Genomic DNA, 9,709 nt, shown 5'->3' with positions numbered 1-9,709 from the left:
ATTAAGCTATTAAGCTTTTACAAAGGGGGAGGCTACTATTTATAGAAAAAAGTGAGCCTCTAACCAAGCAAACTGATTCTAGAATTTTCCAGATTAGTTTGGTCACTTTTTGACCATTTTTAGGTCAGTTTAGCTTACTTTTTGGATCTAGTTGAAACAGGAGAGATGAAAATATCTCATTATTTGTGAGTTTAAAACTCATCCACACATGTGAAATAGACACCTCTTTCATGAGGGGAATTCCCCCACACTGAGGTGTTAAAAATGCATCATTTCCTCTAAATATCTCTTCTTTTTTAACTAATAACCTTGTCCTTAGTCAACTCTTTATCTTATGTGAGTATTAACTCATTTTTGGGAGATTTTTCTTTTATTCTTCAATTTATCTCCTCCCTACATTTGGATTAATCTAATTAGCCCCTCAGAACCTTAATCAAAAATTTTCAAAAAATTTGGACCCTTAGGCTAAGGCCTTTTGAACAGATTATAATTTATTTCTATGCACCTTCTGAAATTCTTTTTGAACTTCTATTTTGGGGGAATTTATTTAAATAAGAAGATATATTTTTTTATCCAAAAATATCTAAGAATTGAATAACCTCTCTCTAGAATATTTTCTCTCTAAGCCAAAAATAGGTAGAAATAAGATCTGTTAATATTCTGACAAGGGGAATGATTACAAGGGGAGAGATTGGACATCTTGAGGGGCTGGGGGAGGAATCTTATAGATTGGCACCTTCATAGTAGCCTTGAGCTACAAGTAGCAGCTTCTCCACCCACATTTTGATATTATTAAGATATTGTGGGAATCTTGGTGGAGTTTTTTTTCAGGTTGGTGTGGAAGGTTTGGGGCCCTCCTTGACTTTGGTTGGCGTGAGGCTACAGGTGTGAGACTCATTGGCATTGTTGATGATGAGGTTAGAGTCTCCTATTGAGTGGTTGTCGATGATGAGGCCTTTGAGCATGGGGTTATCTCCTTTGATGAGGTTTGTCGATGAAGATGCAAAGGATCCGGGGCCTTTCCTTTGAGTTCCCTATTAGAGATAGATGGTTTGGCTGTGGAAATTTCTTTAGGGATAGATGTTGATTTGCGAGGCCTTGGCATCGAACTTCGTAGGTGAGGATGGGACTGAAGGAGTAGATGCTTTATCCGAGTCAATTGTCGTCGTTGGTGTAGATGGTAGGTCATTGTGCAGAAGGGGTTTTTTCGGAAGAGGCTTGTATCCTTTTGCGTTCAGTCATAGATATCCATTAAAGTTGGATCCTCTTCCTGGAAGTATGGTATTGTCAATGTTTTATCATTGATTGTCATCACTCACGATGACTCTATCGCTTTAGCAAAGCACAGTGGTGCTTGGGCAACAAGAATCCATTATGCCCCAAGATTAAATCTGCTTCCAACACATACTCAACCACAAAAAACTTGCAACAAGTAAGGGGGTTAGTTTCAATATACATTGTATGCTCAAAGTACCCCATACATGGCATGTTCAAGTCTTGTGTAAAGTGAATCCTTTCAGGATGTGCCGTGAGTGTTGGTTGACCTAACAGATCCTATAGCTCGAGGGTCATGAGATTGTGTTGTTGTGTTGGATAAAGCTATGGTGATTTTAGTTGAAATTTCCAATCCCACCAAAATCCTAGGGAGCTTTTCAATAAGATATGTTGGAAGTTCCAGCTCCTATAAGGTTTCTGCGTCCCGTAATAACAATTGTACATTGTATGCAAGAGTGTTCAAGGTGACTATTTGCATGGATTCATCTAGTGAATACAACGATTCACTTATCCAAGGTCTGTTAATGATGACATCATACTCAAGGGAATCTAGGGTGACATGAAATGTAAATTCCATTTTGCCACATCGATTGTTCGAGTAGTGTATCTAAAGTAACCTCGAACTTCAATGCTATGTTCATTGGTTCCTTTTGCAAGACTATTTCTTGTTGGGGTGAGTTTACGTTGTCCCAATGAAACCCAAGTGTCTACTGTCATGATGTTATGACTTGCTCAAGGGCTAATCAATGCACTAGAGAGTATGTCTTCCTCTAGAAAGGGAAAGCGGTACTCATCTAGGCTTTGTATCTTGGTTGCTGTTTTATGTTTGACATTATGAGGTTCAATCACAACTGGTGACCCTGTAAGACATTCAACCAAGCTAAGCATGCTCTCCTGAGCTTGCTTTTTGCATTCCACGTATGTCATGTGATCACATTATTATCCATTTGGGGTGGTTGGGTGGGTTCTAGTTTCTTGATTGGTCTATGTAGTGCATTGAGTGAAGAGTAAGAACTTGTCTCATCCTCACTTTAATGATGTACTAGAACTTGTTTCATTCTCAAACTTTCTTTGGTTTGTCATTTTTTCATTATGTTTACCCATGTGACGACATCGAATTTTCTTTTGGGTTTTTGTATCCTGTGTCACACATATGGGTGTTGAGGTTTGTGTGGCGATCTTTGATGTGGATGCTTTTGCATCCTATATAGCTTTTGGCTCTTTCTTTTTTATGTCCCCTTTTGGGTTTATGTCCTCTACAAACTCCTTTTCCCTGTCTTTTAACTCGACCTTGGTTTCGACTATTTTTTGTCGTTTGTTTTTCTTTGTTTTATAAGGCTTTGGTTTCTCTTTTGGATTTTGTTAAAGCATGTTCTTCTACCCATGTTGAGGTATTGTCTTTTACGTTCTTTTTGACTGTTTGTTGTGCCTTGGCTTGTAAGCACATTCAAGGGTACCGTGGACAATTGCCCATTTTGTACACTTAAGATGTTAAGAGTTGTATTTTGTGAGACAAGTTGCATTGAAGCAACTTAGCTTGGGCAATCTTGGAACATGTGATCAATGCCACATTGTTCACACATTGGTCGCAAGGTGTCAATGACTATGGGCATGGAAGTATTCCAAACTGTGCAGTCTGCCACCTTGTGAGGTCCACGACAATAGAAACACTGAAGTGTCTAATTAACTACTTCCTAAGTAGTGTCTACCTCTTGGACTGTTTCTATTTGGTGCATGGGAGATGGAGGTTTTGAGTCCATTGTGGATGAAGCAAGACACTTTTTACTATCATGGTCAAAGGTTTGACAATATATGCAGTATAGAAGAACAGGTGCCTTGTATGCACAATGAGGATTAGGATGGTCGTATTGATTGCATTCAACACATTGTCAAGGCATTTCGCTCCTCATCATTATTAGAGGCATTAAGGATGTCTAGTTTTGAAGGTTTTCATCCTGTCTTATAGATGTCTACTGTAATGTTTTAAGCAAGGCTACATAAAAATTCTGGGAATGTCAATTCCGAGATCGATCTTTCTTTTACCATTGCTTCACTTGGTTTAGATGAGGAACAACTCATAGCATGATCATCTTCTAGCATCATGTTGTCATCTAAACGTATTGCTTCTTTACAACATTGATCGAATGTTTCTGGGATTGGATACAATGATCAAGTTGTGTAAGGTGTTATTCTATAAACCCATCATGAAACATCTCCTCAATTGAACATCATTTAATTTTTCCCATGACTCACAACGTGAGTCCAAGAGTTCTATCCGAAGGATAAAATCTCTAATGGATTCATTGGGTTGGCATTCAATTGAATAGAGTTTTGTTGCACTCCACCGATCACCTTGTCTGGAAAAGCCATGTATAAAGGCTAATTTCAAGGTTTTGATGTTGGTCTTGATCGCCGGCATTAATGCGATGGACCATTGACTAGCTTTTCCCTCTAAGCATAAGTTCAATGCATGTACCTTAGCAGGGTAGCTGGGGTTTCCAAATACTTCACATCTCTGTACAAACATTTGAATGAATTGAACAGGGTCTGTTGTTCCGTCGTATTTGCCCATAATTTTGAGAATTTATATGGCCATATTTCTGTATGAGTCACTGAGGCCGTATGTGAGTGCTCTTGTTGGAAGAGACTCACTCAGTCCTTGGGCCACCCCCCTTTCTAGACTAGTTAGTATGTCCAAGGTGTGGGCATTCAAGAAAAGGTTGGTACTTATAGGAATTGCAGGAATGTTAGGCAAGGGACCAAAGCCCGGTGATATCAAAGTGATAGGGGGCGTAAAACCCGATGACACGCTTGTTATAGCATGGCCAATGGCATTCGGAGGTGAATTTGCGGCATAGATCTCAATGGCTCAAAGATATCAGCCATTGGGTTGAGTCCTTGTGTGATCCTTGGCAATCCCTCTATCGTGGCCATGTCAGAGTGCCTAAATGCTCCTTAATGAGCAATCACAGTTTCGTGCCGTCATGCATGAACCGAACTTCAACGTGGACATTAAATTTTGGATTTTTTTCCCGAGTCGTGAACTGCTGTTTCACATTCACGCGTGAACCGCACTTCATGTGGAAACTAAAAATTGATTTTTTTTTTGCATGAACTGCTGTTTCATGCCGTGAAATGGTTTTTATGCGTGAACCGGACTTCACGTTAAAATTAAATTTTGATTTTTTTCCCACGTGAACTACTGTTTTGCTGTAAAATAGTTTTCACGCATGAACCAGACTTCACGTGGAAATTACATTTCATTTTTTTTTTTCGCATCGTGAATTGCTGTCACATGCCACGACACATGAACCAGACTTCACGTGGAAATTTAAAAAAAATTGAGTGTAGTGGGAAATACGAATTTCCCTTTTGGGAGAAAATATGTATTGAATTTAAAATCAAAGGGATATGGGCATTTTCCCAAAAAAGGTAAGTGGAATCAAAAAAGTCAACCTTTTAATGACACCCCTTACACCCTTCATAAATGACACCCCTTACACCCTTCATTAATGACCCCCAAAATGGACAAATTGACAACTCATGAGCATCTTCTCATTGAATGCTCATTAGCCTTAATGAGTTATGAAAAAAAGTAATTAAAGATTAATCCAAGATTAATTCTTTCACTAATCTTTCCCTCTTTTATACTAATCAAGGATCCTAATTAACCACTAATCTCTAATTAATTCACACAATTGAGCACGCCATTGGATAGAGCAAGGAAAATCTAATCTTTGTGCATCAACAATTGTGTAAATTAATCTAAATTAGGAGATTAATTAGACTCTTGATTATACTATCCTCTTTAACGTAAAATTAAGCGTAAAATTAAGCAAAGAGAGTCAAATTTCTCCAATTGATCAAAAGACTGATTTAATTAGGTGTTTTGATGCATCTAGATGCTCTTAAAACACTCAAAAATCCCAATTTCGACTACTCATATGATCAATTTAGACCCCAATTAACATATTTTCTAAATTTTTAGCCTCTTGAACACGATTAATCACCCTTAATGACAAAAGCCAATCCATTAAGAGAAATTAGTCGAATTCAAGGGTTTTTTATGGTTTTAAGAAATGTTTTGAAAGATTAAGCTACTCCCAATGTTGCTAACACTTTAATCCAAACAATTTCAACAAAAAACACACAATTAAACTAAAATTAATGATCTTAGATCTATATTTAAACTAAAGAGAGCTAACATTCACTAAGAAATGCATTCTCTTGATGAAATGGATGCAAACTAAGCCTAATACAAACTATGTGCAAACCCTAAGGACATGAAAAACCACAAAAACAATAACAAAAAAACAAATTAATCTTAAAATTAATCAAAAAACATTCTTTTCAAAAACAAAAAAGAGAGCTATTCTACACCAAATCTCACACAAATCACTAATCAAATCCTCATATTTTTCATGGAAAACCATTAATCAAGATGATGGGCAATGGGTTATGTGTAGATTAGACGCAAAACGATGGAAAAATCCAAAGGATAGCTCCTCGATAGCGGTGCCAAAAATGTTATGGCTCACCCTTACCCTCCTTGAAACACATCCAGAGATGACCAGTCAAATGCTTGGTGACTTAGAGCAACATATGCAAACAATTCATAAAGATATAAATGTTACCCAGGATCGACAGAGACAATATACAGATAAGAAGAGGACAGTCAGAGAATTCAAAGAAGCAGTTATAGTCTTCAATTGAATACTGACCAAAAGAAATTCTTTATCTCTAGGGGAGTATAAGTAGTTATCCCCCAGATATTGTGGACCAAAGAAAGTAAGCGACTTAGCCTACAAACTTCTTTTATCTCCTCATCTCAAAGTTCTTAATACCTTCTATAGAAAAATGTGCCAAACCCAAATCATGGAAAGACGGTAAAACTTCAGTGGCAAGATACCGTTGGCTTCTAAGTTAGGCTAACTCCTTCCTTTATATAAGTCGTAACTTTTACGTGTCGCTCACAGTAATCTTACTTCCATCGATCCCCCTTCTTCTTAATCTCCTTCATGCACTACAAGACAATGCTGCCATACACGCGTTTCATACACGCGATAAATTACGAGCGCGTGTATGGTCGCGCCTGTATTTGAATAGAATCGGGCGCGTGTATTTTAGCATTTAAGTTCGCGTGTATATTTGCATTTATCAACGCGTGTATAAACGCGTTTATATACACGCAGTAATACACGCATCTATACACGGTAATATTTGCGGATTAATACATGCTATTATACACGAATTAATACACGCTACTATACACGGATTAATACACGCATGGCAGAGAAAAACTGAAGAAAAACTGAATTCCTTTACAAAATTAAAAACTATTTTCTTTAAACCATCTCATAGTACATTACAGTATACATCATTACACAATCCCACTACATGCATTTACAACAATGAAATATATTCAAAAATAAATCATGCATATGAGATGATAGAAATGTCATCAATTTAGAACGTACAGTGACGGATTGGTTAGGGTTCGATCTCATCTTCAATAAGATCCATCCTTGCCAAACGATCAACATCAATATCCATTTGATCAATTTGTAAGGCTACGATTAAATTTATTCCACTATCGATATTCTGTACTCCATTGATAATGGTATCGATGTCCTGATCATCCTCATCAACATCACCATCATCCTCAATGGTAGGGTCATTCTCATGATCATGAGAAATGGCATGCTCATCCTCATTATCATGATCATCTCTTATTTCTTGATCATCGATCACAACATCTTCAATGGCATGTTCGACATCATCTTCATTGCGGCTTGTTACATCCTCCATATGCTCCATATCAGTGAATGTATTATACATCACTTTGGAACGTGGTGCAATAGGGATGACGTACCACCATTTGATGTCATGCACCATTGGTAGATAGATAACCTACTCAAATACACATAGTACAGTAATTAATTAGCATATCAAAAGTCAAGGGGAACGCGAGCTTAGATATATATGTACATGAAACACATTAGTAAAAAAATGCATACCTGCTCACATTGTTGTGGCAATACGAGCCTATCTTTCTTTGTTTGCCAGAACTTTGTAGAGTCAATAGTTACATATCCACTTGCATGGCGTTTTATCGTTGCATCAGGCCCTTTTTCCACCACGTTCATTTGCCATTTGACATCCAAAACATACACAAAGAAGCAACGAAAGTCAAGCCTAAATATGTCTTGGATTATGCCACAATAATCATCCATTTTTCCATTAGCTCCCTCAAAGCTACTAATGACACCGCAATCTTGTGTATTTCTCTTTCCATCAATTCTTTGTGTTCGAAAATGCTTGCCTTCACACCATATAGCATTGAACATAGTGCACTGGACCAAAATAGAAGCAATATTTGTGTAAGCAATGTGAATAAATATTAAAAGCAAATCACTTACAACTAATGCAAAACATTAGTTCTATGTACCTTTGACATGCATCCTCGTGCATACTCCCATTCTTCCGCCGTGATATGCAGCCCCTCGTCGCTCTCTGCTCTCTCCATTTCCTCATGCAACCAATCAACATGGATATCATTCGGAAGTGTTGCTAGATGCTTAGGGTACGCCTTCCGAGAGCCATGTTGCCTCCGAAAGAGAGCTCTTTCTGCTTGCCTTTTTGTCTTTGCATCCTCATATCTTGTAACCCATCTGCTCATCACATCACTATTAAGGATACAAGTGAAATTGAGATCATCAATCAATGTTCTGTCAATTACTTTACTCTGTCCTTTTCCTTGAGGCACAATAGAGGTCATCCTCAAGTCCTCTTCATTGCTCCATAGTCGTGGCAAAGAGCTGTCCACCTGACCAAGAAATTCTGAAATATATACAAGAGACTCTTGTATCAACCAACCCTCGGCCATGCTTCCTTCAGGCCTTGCACTTTGCCTCACAAAGTCTTTTAAGGTCTTCATGAAGCGCTCTAGGAAGAACATCCAGCGTGCATGCACAGTACCACATAAAGCGATTTCGTCCACTAAAAGCACAATGAGATGTAGTTGACTTGTGAGAATGGTTCACGGAAAAGTCTCCTCTACCAAACAAACCACCTCCACTGCCATAACACGCGCATCATCCAACGTGGCTGGATCAATTGCTTTGGAACTAACATATCTGAAAAATAAATAAATAGTACGTTATACCTCATGCACGTTCATTTTGCAAGGTATAATGAAGGATGATCTGAGCATGGGTTTTACATACCTCACAAGCTCGCCCATCTTATAAATACATTTTTTCAAACTCTTATTTGCACAATGGTCGATGCTAGTAGGTAGTATGAACTGCGCACATAAGAGCACATGTATGTATGGTTTATGGCATTACAAAATTTAATTTCAACGTACGTACAAGACTTGGAAAACACTTACTTGAAGCATCTTGTGCCAATCGTGGGACTTCAACCCATATAGTTGCTCAACGCCTCTTTTCTTAGTGGTTGTAAAGGCTCCCTTCAATGATCTCATGCATCCAGTGGGAGTACGCAAAGTGGTGATGGCTTGCTTTACCTGCTTCTCCTCTTTCTTTGATATAATCCATGGTGCAGGCGGAAGACAAACGTGCCCACCCACCTCTCATGGCCAAGCTTGACGCATACATCCTGCGACCCGCAAGTCCTCACGTACGCTAACATTGTCTCGTTTACCAATAATATGTTCCCAAATACCAGATCCCACATTCTTGAAGCTGTGCATGGGATCAAGAAGATGGTTGATCCTTAAGATGGGTCCAATATGGCAGCCGAAAAAAAATGGAGTACCTACACAAGGGATTGCTCTATGTGACCTTTAATCCAATTAGAGACTACACAAAACAAGATTGAAAAAACATTACTATACCTGTTCATGCCATCTGGAGGAAGAATAGTTGTAGGCTCCCAAATACGCTTCCAATCTTGTGCACGAAGTGTTTGTGGAGGAATGTTACTCTTACTAGCAACATATTTAGGATGATCTAAGGGGAGAAATTGATGATGATTATCGAATATAGTCTTACACAAACGGTCAGCATACTCATGTACTAACGAAGGGCCACAAACAGGACATGCATGTTTACCCGATGTTTTCAAACCTGTTAAAATATAAATAAAAGTTAGAATAATAAAGTCAATATGTATAATTAATATATATAGCCAATAGTAATAGAGTAGGGAGGTAATTAGAATTCTTACCAGAACAATCGCTGTATCCCAGGGGAAAGTCATGCATTGTCCACATCAACACTGCTTTTAAGTCGAAGTGTCGAGAGGAGGGAGGCCTACTAATGTCCACCACCGTAACACCTCTCCATAGTTCCTCCAACTCATCAATCAATGGTTCAAGATAAACATCCATATGCTTGACTTTATGTTTCCCTAGAATTAGAAGGGATAACATAAGATGTCCCTTCTTGATCGCCATTGATGGTGGAAG

The sequence above is a fragment of the Cibotium barometz genome, chromosome 14 (genome assembly GCF_041138505.1).
Source record: "Cibotium barometz isolate CiBa-2024 chromosome 14, ASM4113850v1, whole genome shotgun sequence".
NCBI classification, from domain to species: domain Eukaryota; kingdom Viridiplantae; phylum Streptophyta; class Polypodiopsida; order Cyatheales; family Cibotiaceae; genus Cibotium; species Cibotium barometz.
This window is presented reverse-complemented; position numbering follows the sequence as displayed.